We start from the raw sequence: 15520 nt of genomic DNA, 5'->3' as shown, positions 1-15520 counted from the left end.
TATACTACTTTTTTTATAAGGGCTATATACTACTTTTTGTATGAGTATGTACATGTTTTATATTGTACTCCCTCTGTCCTAAAATATAAGAACGTTTTTAACACTACACTAGTGTCAAAAACGTTCTTATTATGGGACGGAGGGAGTAGTATATATTACTACTATGTTGGTCTGGAAGCATATACTTTTTGTTGAGTATATTTTTTTTTCAATGGGGGTATATACCACATATTGCGACTCTTTTTTTGGTAAATGAACATATGCTATTCAGAATATACTTTGCGACTCTTTTTTATATCAATATACTTCACAATATAGTTTACTTAGAATGAAGTATAATCCACTTCGAAATACAAATAACTACAAAATAAGGAGTATTCAGAATGAAGATAACAAAAAAAAGGTATACTCCATTCGAAAAGAAGATTGAGCAAAATCAGGTATAATTTGTATCGCACTGAGCAAACAATAGCATGAATAAAAGAGTAAGAAACCATATGAAAACAATGGGGGTGTTAATTTTTTTTATATGACACCAAGCACACAAGGCTTCTGCGAAGCAAAATGAAGCACTTGTTGAAGCCGGGAAATGCATGTACTACCCTTTTACAAATAGAAAATTAAAGCAGCAATTTAAGAAAACTGATACTAACAGGATCTGTTTAGTTATCGAAGAGTGCACTGCTTCGGTCAAATTAGTAGTTTTCTACACAATAGATTAGAGCAACTCCAGCAGACCCCACAAAATCGGCAAACCCGTAAAATTCCGGCGAGTATACGGGCTCGGCCCAATTTTCTGGTCAGAACAGAGCCCGTATACTCGTCCGGCCCGTATTTTTTTTTACCGCGGCCGCAAACCGCCCCCTCCCAGCAGTATATCTACGGGTTGGCGGTGCTTTTGCGGGTCAAAACCCTATCCCCCGCCGCCGCGTCTCTCCGCAATTCCCCACTCCCGTCCTCACATTTCTCGCCACCGGTGAGCCCCTTCCGCTTCCAGCCACCATGTGGGGCCGCATGTGGAGCTCCGGGCGTGGGGCGAGGAAGTGGACGAACAGAGGCCTCTCGCCTCCGCCGAGCTTCTGCGTCCGCGAGACGGATGAATACGACCGTCGGCACGGGCGTACGCCCTCCTCCGCCGACGGCTCGTCCTCCGCCGCGAGGCCCTCTTTCGCCGCGAGCTCTTCGTCTTCCGGCGCGAGCCTTCTCCCCGTGAAGAGGGAGTGGTCGGAGGAGCCGGAGGAGATCGAGGTCATCGCGGTCAAGCAGGAGCCCGAGGAGATCGCGCGCCGCGGCGTCGTCGGGCCCGAGGACTTCGTTGCCGATGTCGACACGGTCACGGCCGCCATTGCTGAACGCAGCTTGCGCGAGGAGGCGGAGCGCCGGCGCCACCACGAGGAGCTCGACGACCTCGTGTTCCAATAGGCGGTCGGGGCGAACCTTGCCGCCAAGGAGAAGGACGACGAGTGGCGGCGCATCCGCGAGGAGCAGAAGGCGAAGTACATCGACCTCGGCAGCTCCGCAAGGAGAATTGAGCTCCTCCACCGCGTCGTCCCTGGCCGCGAGCTCGCCGCCGTTAGATCCCCACCCCCTCTAGTACTAGTAGTGAATGTAGTATGTAGTATGAACTAGTATTTGTAATGAATTTAGTGTTTGATCATGTAGTATATGTAGTATGTGATGAACTACTACGGTTGCAATTTTTGCCGCGAAACTTTTTTTTTTCAAATTATGCAGTTCCATATACGGTTTCTGTTTGGCTGCGCACGTTTTCGACCCGCAAACAAGATCCGCGTCGAATTGCAAACACGTTTTGCGGGTCTGCTAGAGTTGCTCTTAGGAACCGGAGCTACTGTTCCTTTTGCTGGGTATACCAATTTCCCAAGACGAAACAACAGTTTTGGACAAAACTACACAGTTGATCATTTATCCACTAAAAGAAGTAACTAAGAAGTAGGGTACGTATGCTAATCAGGTTTACGGCTAGCCGGGCGCCGCTGGCCGTATGACCATGAGAGTTCGTTGGAGATCGACAAGAACACCACGCGTGCTAGGCTTAATTGCCAGCTCGGGTCCTTCCCCACGACTTATTTGCCAGCTCGGGTTCTTCCTCACGACTTATTTGGAGATTTCTATTAGCGACTCTAGGTTTATGATGGCAGAGCTGCGCCCCACCGTGGGGAAGCTTCAGCACCGTATCGAGCCCTGGTAGGGTCGGTGGCTTTCGAAAGCGGCCCGTACGGTGCTCATTAACTCGTCCCTCTTTAGCCTACTGCTATTCATCATAAGCTTCTACAGCCTTCCGGAGACCCTTCACCACGAGATTGCCACCGTTCAGGGGCGCTTTTTCTGGGCCGGCGAGGGTGATAAGCAGAAGTACCACATGGTTAGGTGGTCTGAGATCTGCAAACCTCGCGACCAGTGCGGACTCGGGATTATGTCCTCCAAACGCATGAATATTGCCCTCCTGACTCGGTGGCTTTGGCGGATTGCCAACGGAGATGATGGCCTATGGCTCCACATCATTCAACAGAAATACCTCCGCGGCCAGCCTCTCGCCTTTTGCCAGCGATCTGGGGGCTCCCAGTTCTGGCAATTCATCATTCAGCTCCTCACTGTCCTCCGGATCGGGACTTCGATAGCGATTGGGTCCGGCTCCGCCACGTTATTCTGGTTCGATAGATGGACTGGAGACACGCCTCTTGCAGCCCGCTTTCCTGACCTGTTCTCCATCGCGGTTGCCCCTCGGATTTCTGTGGCGACCGCCCTTGCTGACTTAGGGCAACTTACGTTCCGAAGACCTTTTGGCCCGGATGAGAACGCGGATTGGCAGGAGCTGCTCGACTGTATTGCACTCCACGAGCTTGATCTCACGACAGACGACGACCGTGCAAGTTGGCGGCTTGAGCCTTCCGGACGATTCTCCACCAAATCTCTATACCTGGCCATCGCCCCTTCTCCTGGCCATGAGGCGCTCTCCTCCATTTGGGAGATTCGCCTCCTCCTCAAAATTAGGATCTTCTTGTGGCAATGGATTCGCGGCCGCCTCCCCTCTGGCGTTGAGATTCTGAAACACAATGGCCCTGGAGATGGGCTTTGCCCACTTTGCGGGACCGAAGAAGACTCGAACCATATCTTCTTCACCTGTGTGTCCACGCAGTTTCTATGGAGCTGTTTCCGCGAGATTGTGGGTGGAAGCTGGGACCACAACAACTTCCCCGCTCTCTTTGCCGAACTCCAGGCGATCCCACCCGTGTTATGCCACATTAGGTGGCTGACCGTTGGGGTCCTTGCCTGGACGCTGTGGACTGTTAGAAGTAAACTTGTGATTCAGCGTATTCCTCTTCGTCGTGCTACTGACGCTTTGTTCAAATGGTCTGGTTACTTGCAGCTTTGGCGGCCGCTAGCCGTCCCAGGGAGAGAGACGCCATCACCTCCATCATCACTCAGCTTCGCACGACGGCTCTCCAGTTGGCTCCACCGCTTCCCCCACCACCTCCGGAACCAGATTAGATCGGCGTCTCCGCGCTCCGCCGCCGCTGCCTTGGGTCGTTTCGTAGTGCGTTTGTGCTGGGCTTGTTATGTTGTACCCACAACTGAACTTGGGTCTGTGTGTGTTTGTGTCTGTGTGTGTTGGACCCTGCATGCGGCGGCATTGTGTCGGTGTGTGTCGTGTTCCGTTGTTACTTTGTTACTTTATGCTTGATGGTTGCTTTATTTATAAAGGGATGCGAAAGTCTTTTTCGGTACACCACGCGTGCTAGCTGTTGCCGCCATCGACCACCAGAAGCCACTGAATCGATTCTTCCATTCTAGACGCCCTCACCCGCAAGCCTCTAGTAACAACCACGGAGCACACAAATGTTCTTCCGTTCACAGAATTTACGTACGTTGGCAAACGATGAGGCCCATCTCCTGGAAGGGCTCGTGTATTCGTATGCCGCTCTTCAGATCTGGAAGCAAAGCAAGAGGATTGTGATCAATGGATAGGAAGATGCTACAGATCTAGCCATGAAATCGGCATGCACAGACAGTTCAAGAACAAACCGTTGACCTCTGATTCCAATCAACATCAAGTCCGGTCGTGTCGTGCTCGATCTCTGATCCATCGGCCGGCGGCAGCTGGAATTTGGATCGCTTGGAGAAAACTAGGAACATCAAGATCAAGGATTAAACTAGCGGCATGAGTTTTTCTTAAAAAAAGGTAATCCCCGGCCTTTGCAACTGAGCGATTCATACGACCACCTTTATTAGTAAGCAAATAGGTTCAACAAAGGTCTTAAAGTCTTAAACAAAAGATGCTCACAAAGAGTTAAAGAACAAAAATAAAGCCACAACCGGCTGGTAAAAGAAAGACAAGAAAACTAATTGCCTATCCTATTACATGACCGCCATCCAAACCGGTTGAAAATAGCCCGTGCTACCATCTCCCATCGGATAGATCCAGTAACCAAACGCTGCCTTGCCTCCGTCGGAGTGAGTAGCGACCACATACGGATCAACGCAGTGGCTCGGAAGATAACCTGCAAAAATGAGTATTTGTTGTTCTGTTAAATACCAAATCATTTCAGCAATTTCAGATAGCCCATAATAAAGCACATACTCCTACACGAATGTGTCTCGCTGTTTGGGGCTCAATCCCATCCAGCCATGTCCCAAATAATGTGTTAATATTATTCGGAGAAGTAATATTGAAGGCTATGTGAACTGTTTGCCTTTTTTTTTGCCAAAGGCAATCAAGAAAGAGGTGTTTGATTGTTTCATCCCGATCACAAAAGCTACATCTAGTGGATCCATTTCAGTTGTGTTTAATCAAGTCATCCTTAGTTAAAATAACTTGTTTGTGTAACCACATAAATACTTTAACTCTTAAGGGTATTAGCGGCATGAGGTTCTAGATGCATGTGAAGGAAACGATCAGCTCATTGCTGCGCTGCCGGATGTGATCAGCTCACCTCCCAATAGGATGTGCTTCGATGGCCACAAGATGAGCCGCACGCTTCTTTATCTTGCGGATTAAATCCATCGGAGATCACAAGTGATCGAATCCGCCGTGAGCGCCAACGTCGGCCGAATCGGCCTGGCTAGGTATTAATGGGTAACGAAAATCCCTACTGTCACGGGAGTTATTTGAGTCAGGGAGATAATTGAGTCGGTATCTAATTGTTTAATAAGACTTAATAATTAAACAACCTACCTTTATTCCAGGCGAAACCGCCCGCACCCCCGCTCCTCTTGTTCGAACCGCCCACCTGCACCCTGAGAAATTTCATTCGAACTCCTCCCCGTCTCCCTTCCTCTCCGCTAGCAACGACGCGACGAGGCGAGGTGCTGCGGTGGTGGATCCGGCGCGGAGTCGCCGGTGCGGGAGGCCGTCCACGAGCGCCGCGAGTCGCCGGCTGCAGGCGGAGGTAAACCCGGCACCTATTCTCCCCTATTCTCGCTTTGCTCCCCGGTTGCGGTCCATGTCGTTTAGGGTTTCGGTGACGGGGCGGGCACGAGGTTGTCCATGGCGTCCTCGGGCTCCGCATCGTCAATGCTTGGGAAGGGCGCGGCGTTGCTATGACGGAGGGATGGGGTGGGGTTGTGCTGGGGGTAGGCGGGATTGAGTCGCTGTGAGGGGATACACACGACCGAATCCTGGTGACTGGGGCATAGGATTCGTTTTTTTGATGTTGCTTGCTTCTCAGGACGCAGTTGCTCATAATTTTGATGGCAGTTGCTTAGATTTTTCCTGTAATTTGCGAGATGGAGGGGCAGGGTAAGGGGATGCATCTGACTTGGGGCAGTTGCTCATAATTTTGATGGCAGTTGCTTAGATTTTTCCTGTAATTTGCGAGATGGAGCGGCAGGGTAAGGGGATGCATCTGACTTGGGCAGTTATTCATAAATTTGATTCTAGTTGCTTAGATTTTCCTGCAAATTTGCGAGGGGAGGGTTAGGGGATGCATCTGAATTGGGCAGCTGTTCATAAATTTGATGCTAGTTGCTTAGATTTTTCCTGCAAATTTGCGAGGGGAGGGTTAGGGGATGTATGTGACTTGGGCAGTTCATGGAGGGGTGATCGAAGTTCATAGTATCCACAGTTGCACTAATTAGGGGCAGTAGTCGCCTTGTGTTCAATGTTAAAGTAGCACACTGTTTTTTTTGGGGGAAATGGTTTTTGTGATTGGTTGATTTTTAGTTATTGCCTAGATTTGCAGCACCAAGTTGTTATCTTTTTGTAGTGTTCTTTAAAACTACTGTATGAAACATGACGTTGCCTATATCCACCATCGAGTTGCGGTTTTTATCGCAACTATGAATAGGAGATGAGATATCTCTCACGAATAAGCGGCAACTTTTTATGAGTGTTTTTGATATTTTAGCTAATGTGATGAAGATGAATATGTGACTTTTTTTGTGATGAGGAGTTTTTTATGTGCTTGTTTTATGTCAATTATTTTAGTTGCCACAAAATAATGAGTAGTTGCATAGTTTTCAACACCAAATTGCCTTTGCAAGCACTAGCATTCAGTAGTTGAGTTATCTCTGGGTAGGAGTAAATGGAGATCATTCATCTCCAAATGAGAGCGAAGTTACCTCCAAATGCAAGTAGTATCATTGAGCAGTTGAGTTATAGGGCTTTGTATCTTTTTTCATCAACATGATTTTTTGTTGTGTTTCTTTTACAGAATGGCTCCGAAAAGCAAAAGGCCTGCGGGAAGAACTGATGGTGAAAATGAGGGAGAAGAAGTGGCAGCTCAATCATCAAGGAGTAATGTTGGACGCAAGCGCGGGCGGACGAATCAGGATCCTGTACATGGTGGTCGGGCAGGGAAACGGGCCACCAATTCTGCCCGGGGTGGTCGGGCGGGGAAACGGGCCACCGACTCCGCCCCTCGTGATGAAGGAGGGAGAAATCCGAAACGTGCGAAGAAAGTCGCAGACGAGGTATTTTTTTATGAAAAACTTGAAAGAAGGGAGGCATCCTTGAAATATGTAATGCTCAATTAGCAATGCCATTTTCTTTTGTATATGCACTCCTATCTTTTGATAAGCAGCAGAATAGCAGTGTAGCAGTTGCCTAGTTTAGTACTAGCAGTTGCAGTTCAATATGGATCTAGTTGCTTGATACGTCTCCGTCGTATCTACTTTTTCAAATACTTTTGCCCTTGTTTTGGACCCTAACTTGCATGATTTGAATGGAACTAACCCGGACTGACGCTGTTTTCAGCAGACTTTCCATGGTGTTATTTATGTGCAGAAACAAAAGTTCTCGGAATGACCTGAAACTTCACGGAGCTTATTTTTGGAAAATATAAAAAATATTGGAGAAAGAATCAACGTCAGGGGGCCCACACCCTGGGCACGAGGGTGGGGGGCGCGCCCTACCCCCTGGGCGCGCCCCTGCCTCATGGCCCCCCTGGAGCTCCACCGACCTCAACTCCAACTCCATATATTCACTTTCGGGGAGAAAAAACCAGAGAGAAAGTTTCATCACGTTTTACGATATAGAGCCGCCGCCAAGCCCTAAAACCTCTCGGGAGGGCTGATATGGAGTCCGTTCGGGGCTCCGGAGAGGGGAATCTGTCGCCATCGTCGTCATCAACCATCCTCCATCACTAATTTAATGATGCTCACCGCCGTGCGTGAGTAATTCCATCGTAGGCTTGCTGGACGGTGATGGGTTGGATGAGATTTATCATGTAATCGAGTTAGATTTGTTAGGGTTTGATCCCTAGTATCCACTATGTTCTGAGATCGATGTTGCTATGACTTTGCTATGCTTAATGCTTGTCACTAGGGCCCGAGTGCCATGATTTCAGATCTGAACCTATTATGTTTTCATGAATATATGTGAGTTCTTGATCCTTTCTTGCAAGTCTATAGTCACCTACTATGTGTTATGATCCGGCAACCCCGAAGTGACAATAATCGGGACCACTCCCGGTGATGACCGTAGTTTGAGGAGTTCATGTATTCACTATGTGTTGATGCCTTGGTCCGGTACTCTACTAAAAGGAGGCCTTAATATCCCTTAGTTTCCGTTAGGACCCCGCTACCACGGGAGGGTAGGACAAAAGATGTCATGCAAGTTCTTTTCCATAAGCACGTATGACTATATTCGGAATACATGCCTACATTACATTGATGAATTGGAGCTAGTTCTGTGTCACCCTATGTTATAATTGTTACATGATGAACCGCATCCGGCATAATTCTCCATCACCGATCCAATGCCTACGAGCTTTTCATATATTGTTCTTCGCTTATTTACTTTTCTGTTGCTACTGTTACAATCACTACAAAACCCAAAAATATTACTTTTGCTATCGTTACCGTTACTTCCATATTACGTTGCTACTAAATACTTTGCTGCAGATACTAAGTTATCCAGGTGTGGTTGAATTGACAACTCAACTGCTAATACTTGAGAATATTCTTTGGCTCCCCTTGTGTCGAATCAATAAATTTGGGTTGAATACTCTACCCTCGAAAACTGTTGCGATCCCCTATACTTGTGGGCCATCAAGACTATTTTCTGGCGCCGTTGCCGGGGAGCATAGCTCTATTCTTGGAGTCACCTGGGATTTATATTTGATGGTCACTCTGAGGAACTTGAAAGACGAGAAAACTAAAATTTATCCCTCAACTACGAGGGGAGGTAAGGAACTGCCATCTAGCTCTGCACTTGATTCACCTTCTATTTTGAGTAAGCTTGCGACACCTAAACCTGCTTCTGCTATTAATTCTGATATGTCGCATGTTATTGATGATGCCACTTCTGCTATGCATGATACTTATGATGAAACTACTTCTGTGCTTGATACTACTGTGCCACTTGGTGAATTTCTTGATGAACACCTTGCTAGGGGTAGAGAGAATGAAATTATTGAAACTGATAGTATTGATGAAAGTGATGATGAAGACTCTCCCAATAAATATGAATTGCCTGTTGTGCCTGAGGGCTATGTTATGGATGAAGAAACTGCTAGAGACTTTCTTGCTTGCAATGATAGAAGTGATCTTAAGAAATTATTAGCTAAGCTGAAACAAAAAACTCTGAATGCTAGAATGAAATATGATCCTGCTTATGCTACTTCACCTATCTTTGTTACAGATAAGGATTATGAATTCTCTATTGATCCTGATATAATTACTTTGGTTGAGTCTGATCCTTTCTATGGCTATGAATCTGAAACTGTTGTGGCACATCTTACTAAATTAAATGATATAGCCACCCTGTTCACTAATGATGAAAGAACTCGCTACTTTTATATCCTTAAAATATTTCCGTTCTCATTAAAGTGTGACGCTAAGATATGGTTTAATTCTCTTGATCCTGGTTGTGTGCGTAGTCCCCATGATATGATTTATTACTTCTTTGCTAAATATTTCCCTGCTCATAAGAAACAAGCTGCTTTAAGGGAAATATATAATTTTGTGCAAATTGAAGAAGAGAGTCTCCCACAAGCTTGGGGGAGGCTTCTCCAATTACTTAATGCTTTGCCTAATCATCCTCTTAAGAAAAATGAAATACTTGATATCTTCTATAATGGACTAACCGATGCTTCCAGAGACCACCTGGATAGTTGTGCTGGTTCTGTTTTCAGGGAAAGAACACCGGATGAAGCTGAAATTCTATTGAATAATATGTTGACCAATGAAAATAATTGGACACTTCCTGAGCCAACTCCTGAGCCTATTCCTAAGCCAACTCCGAGGAAGAGGGGTGTTCTATTTCTCAGTCCTGAAGATATGCAAGAGGCAAAGAAATCTATGAAAGAAAAAGGTATTAAAGCTGAAGATGTTAAGAATTTACCTCCTATTGAAGAAATACATGGTCTTAGTTTACCGCCTGTTGAAGAAATATATGATCTTAATTCATCACCTATTGAAGAAACATATGGTCTTGATAACCCGACATAGGTAGTAAAGGTAAATTCTCTCTATAGATTTGATGAAGGTGATATTCCTTGTTATAAGTCTGCTAGCAAATGCTTAGATGAGTTTGATAATTTTATTGTCAAACAAGAAAATTTCAATGCTTATGTTGGTAGACAACTGAAACACAATTCCTATATGCTTGAACACTTGAGTGATTATATGGCTAATGTTAAAGGTGAACTTAAACTCATTAGCAAACATGCTTCTATGGTCACCACTCAAGTAGAACAAGTACTTAAAGCTCAGAATTATTTGCTCAATGAATTGAATAGTAAGAATAATGACTATGCTGTTAGAGTGGCTACTAGAACTGGTAAAATGACTCAGGAACCTTTGTATCCTGAAGGCCATCCTAAGAGAATTGAGCAAGATTCTCAGAGAAATAATATAGATGCACCTAGTCCCTCTAAAAAGAAGAAAAAGAAAAATGATAGGACTTTGCATGCTTCTAGTGAACCTATTACCGAACCACCTGATAATCCGAATGATATTTCTATTTCTGATGCTGAAACACAATCTGGTAATGAACATGAACCTAGTGACAATATTAATGATGATGTTCATGTTGATGCTCAACCTAGTAATGATAATGATGTAGAAATTGAACCTGCTGTTGATCTTGATAACCCACAATCAAAGAATCAACGTTATGATAAGAGAGACTTTGTTGCTAGGAAACATGGTAAAGAAAGAGAACCATGGGTTCAGAAGCCCATGCCCTTTCCTCCCAAACCATCCAACAAAAAGGATGATGAGGATTTTGAGCGCTTTGCTGAAATGATTAGATCTATCTTTTTGCGTATGCGATCAACTGATTTGCTCAAAATGAATCCCTATGCTAAGTACATGAAAGAAATTGTTACTAATAAAAGAAAGATACCGGAAGCTGAAATTTCCACCATGCTTGCTAATTATACTTTTAAGGGTGGAATACCAAAGATGTTAGGAGATCCAGGAGTACCACTACAGGAATAAGCTAATTTGCTGTCAGCCAAGGCGGACGGCAAAGGCACGGACGGCGGACGGCAACGGCCTTTGCCGTCCGCCACAGACGGCAAAAGGCACCGGCAAAGAAAGGATCGGTAAAGAGCTTCTTTGCCGTCTGCTTTCTGAAGCGGACGGCAAAGGGGCCTTTGCCATCAGCGGCTGACGGCAAAGAAAGCCGACGGCAATAAATGCGCCGTTAGTCCGTTGGGTGGCTAACGACAGTATTTGCCATCCGCGGCTGACGGCAAATAGCATCAGGCCTTTGCCGTCCGCCTAATGACGTTAGTTGGACGTCACTGCCTAGCAAGTCTTTGCCGTCCGCCGCGGTAGCCAAAGGCTTTGCCGTCCGCCACTGTAGGCAAACTGACCAAATGGGTCAGCTCCCAGGAAGTACAGTTGGCTGCCACGTGGCTTCTTTGCCGTCTGTCGCGGACGACAAAGAGCCCATTGCCGTCGGTGGCTGACGGCAAAGAGCCTGCATTGGCTCTTTTTTGTTCTGTTTTTTTAAATCCAACAATTTTCACAGCAAATATATATGACATATATAGATATATTTCACAGGGTTATTTCACAGCAAACATATGACATATCCAGCACATAAGTTTCATCGTACATACATATATAGTTCCATCCATTCATACATAGCAAGTTGCACATACACATTGTTCCATCATAGCAAGCTAAGAATACTAGAAGAGAATGAAAGAAAAAACAAGCACTCCATCATAGCAAGCTAGCTTCCCGTGAAGTGAATGAGATCTGCAAAATGGCAAATAAGAAAGTTAGAAAAAATGTGACTAGAAGAAGAAGTATATGTCATTTGAGCTAACTTAGGTGAAATGGACCATTTATGAGCTAACTTAGGTGAAATGGATTGTTTATGAGCTAACTAAGGTGAAATGGATCGTTTATGAGCTAACTAAGGTGAAATGGATCATTTTAGAGCTAACCTAGGTGAAATGGATCGTTTATGAGCTAACTTAGGTGAAATGGATCATTTATGAGCTAACTTAGGTGAAATGGATCATTTATGAGCTAACTTAGGTGAAATGGATCGTTTATGAGCTAACTTAGGTGAAATGGATCGTTTATGAGCTAACTAAGGTGAAATGGATCGTTTATGAGCTAACTAAGGTGAAATGGATATCGTTTATGAGCTAACTTAGTTGAAATAGATCGTTTATGGGCTAACCTAGGTGAAATGGATCGTTTATGAGCTAACCTAGGTGAAATGGATCGTTTATGAGCTAACTAAGGTGAAATGGATCATTTTAGAGCTAACCTAGGTGAAATGGATCGTTTATGAGCTAACTTAGGTGAAATGGATCATTTATGAGCTAACTTAGGTGAAATGGATCATTTATGAGCTAACTTAGGTGGAATGGATCATTTATGAGCTAACTAAGGTGAAATGGATCGTTTATGAGCTAACTAAGGTGAAATGGATCATTTTTATGAGCTAACTTAGTTGAAATGGATCGTTTATGAGCTAACCTAGGTGAAATGGATCGTTTATGAGCTAATGGATCGTTTATGAGCTAACTTCGGTAAAATGCATCATTTTAGAGCTAACCTAGGTAAGATGGGTCATTTTGGAGCTAACCTAGGTAAAATGGGTCATTTTAGAGCTAACTTGGGTAAAATGGATCGTTTATGAGCTAACTAAGCTAATTATGCCATTTTTGACATAAGTAAGCTAAGTACATGTCATTTTGGAGGAAACAAATCTAAGTATAGATCGTTTTAGAGCTAACTTAGGGAAAATGGATGGTTTTGGAGGTCAGTAAGCTTATTAAGTCATTTTGGAGGAAATAAAGCTAAGTCTAGGTCTTTATGCATTTGTTAAGCAAAACACTAGAGAAACTTACCATGATCATGGAGGTGTAGGAGCGGGCTACTAATAATCTCGATCACTACCATCAATAAATGCATAATCATCATCATCACTATCATCAATGACATGCTCATAGGGTTCAGTGGCATCAAAATGTGGAAGACCACCTTGACGTAACCGGTCAAGCATTGACAGGTCATCCGTAGCAGTAACCTCTTCTTGTTCCGGCTCTTCTTGTTCCTCCTCTGGGGTGATGCCGGATTCAGTGTCGCTGTCTACATCAATGTTTTGGGGTGAAGTATAGCGCTTCTTGAAACGTTTTTTGGAAAGACGTGTCTCTTGGAAGAATTCTCCTTCATATGTGTCTGGGTTAATGTGAGGTTCATAATCCTCTTCCTTTGGGGGAGATAGTCTAGCACGTGGCGGCACTTCATAAACAACATCCCAACCTTTCAGATTTGGATTAGTTTGGCAGGCCCATGGTAGATAGAATACTTGGGTCGCCTGTTGAGCCGTAATATAGACATCAGGAACATCTAAATGGGTGCTTTGTTTGATTTCAACTAGCCCTATATGTTCATGAGTCCTTCTAGTCTCCTTCGGCTGAAACCAATAACATTTGAAGAGTACGACATTCGGTGGGTTTTCACCATAGAATAGAAGTTCATAAATTGCTTCAACTCTCCCATAATACTCGGTACCTCAGATACACAACAATTTGTACACTTTCGGTCGGCCATAGATAGCTCTTTGCCATAGGTACGAAAGCGATACCCGTTGATGTCGTATTTGTCAAATGAACGGACCTTATAGTCAAAATCATTAGCGACTTGTCTCAATTCGGCGTCCATAGACTCTGAATTAGCCTACAAGTTTAATACAAAAGGATTGTTGCATTAGGCACAAATTAGCGAATGAAATGAAATGGTCTAATAGAAATTACCGTTTGTTTGAACCAAAGAGATGAAACCGGGATAGCCGCCTCCTTGCTTTGCGAGAAGCTCATACTCTTCGACGGAATCCTTTTGGATTACCGTTCCATACGAGAATATGGCGACGTATCGACTGTATGAAATATCCAGGAATAAGAGCAGTTCAAAGGAAATAGAAGTTGCGAAACAATGTACCGAGAACTCACTCGATGTACGGCCACACTTCTGTCAGGTTGTTGAAGATATACAACGTAATGGTCCGCCATTCTTCGTTATCGAAAGATACTGGTTTCGAACCACTGGCTGGTGCGAGATTCCCTTTGAATAGGCTGAGGTTGGATCCACCCTTTTGAGGTTCGTCAACATTGTACCGAGGCTTCGGATTATGCAAATGACGATTTTTGGCTTCGTAGTGTGCTGTCACGAAGTTTGCCGCCTCCTTAGTGATGAATGCCTCAGCCATCGATGCTTCAATTCTACGTTTATTTTTACATTTTTGTCGAAGCGTCTTCTGCATCCTCTCAGTTGGGTAGCACCAATGATTTTGCACGGCCCCCCAATCTTTCCTCGGTCGGGAGATGCAAAATCAAATGCTGCATTGGATTAAAGGAGCCCGGTGGAAAGATCTTCTCTAACTTGCAGATCAACTCCGGCACCAACTCTTCCATTTCTTCTAGCATGCCAGGCGATAGTTCTTTTGCACAAAGAACACGGAAGAAATAGATGAGTTCTGCCAGTACTAGCCATTCATCCTCAGGGATGAAGCCATGCAACATCACCGACATTACCCGCTCAATCCATATGTGCCAATCATGACTCTTGAGACCAAATATCTTCAATTTATCAAGATTCGCTCCCCTCTTTATATTCGCTGCATACCCAACGGGGAACATCAACTGCTGTTGCACCCACAAGATAATTTCCCTCATAGCTGGCCTTCCAAGATTGAACCATGCCTTTGGCTTCGTCCAGTTCTGCTTTCCTTTCGGTTCTTTCATGTTTTGTAACGGCCTATCACATAGCGCCTCCAGATCGACTCTAGCCTTAGTATTATCCTTTGACTTCCCATCTATGCCGAACAATGTACCAAAAAGTGCCTCGATGATATTCTTCTCAGTGTGCATCACGTCGATGTTGTGTGGGCAAACGAGGTCTTTGAAGTAAGGCAGATCCCATAAGCATGTCTTGTGAGTCCAGGCGTGTTTAGAATTATACCCCTTGAAGTACCCTAGACGCTCTGGATCTGGCTCGAGAGCGTTTAACTGATCCAGGGTCTGTTGTCCTGTCAACGCATGTGGTGCAGAGTTTTTGACAACTCTACATCTGATGAAGTTCTTCTTGTCTTTCCTGAACTTATGGCGAGGATCCAGGAACTGTCTATGCATGTCGAAGCAAGAAAACTTGCGACCGGCCTGAAGCCAACAAAACTCAAGAGCTCCCTTGCATGTGGGGCACGGGAACCTTCCATGCACACACTAGCCAACGAATAGCACATACGCCGGCAAGTCATGCGTCAAGTACATGTACCAGACACACATTATGAAGTTCCGTTTGCTATAGGCGTCGTACGTCTTGAACCCATTATCCCAGGCTTCTTGCAATTCGTCCTTAAGCGGCTGCATGTACACATTCATATTTTTCCCTGGATAGTTGGGCCCTGGAATTATCAACGTCACGAAAATGTTATTTCTTTGCATAATCTGTCTGGGGGGGGGGGAGATTGAGTGGAAAGACAAATACGGGCCAACAATTGTATTGGGTTGCCGTCAGACCAAACACACTGAACCCATCCGTGCTGACGCCGACTCGAGGATGCCTCGGATCTGCCGCTTTGTCATCA

This window comes from Aegilops tauschii, chromosome 7 (genome assembly GCF_002575655.3).
Source record: "Aegilops tauschii subsp. strangulata cultivar AL8/78 chromosome 7, Aet v6.0, whole genome shotgun sequence".
NCBI lineage: Eukaryota > Viridiplantae > Streptophyta > Magnoliopsida > Poales > Poaceae > Aegilops > Aegilops tauschii.
Note: the sequence above shows the minus strand (reverse complement) of the source record.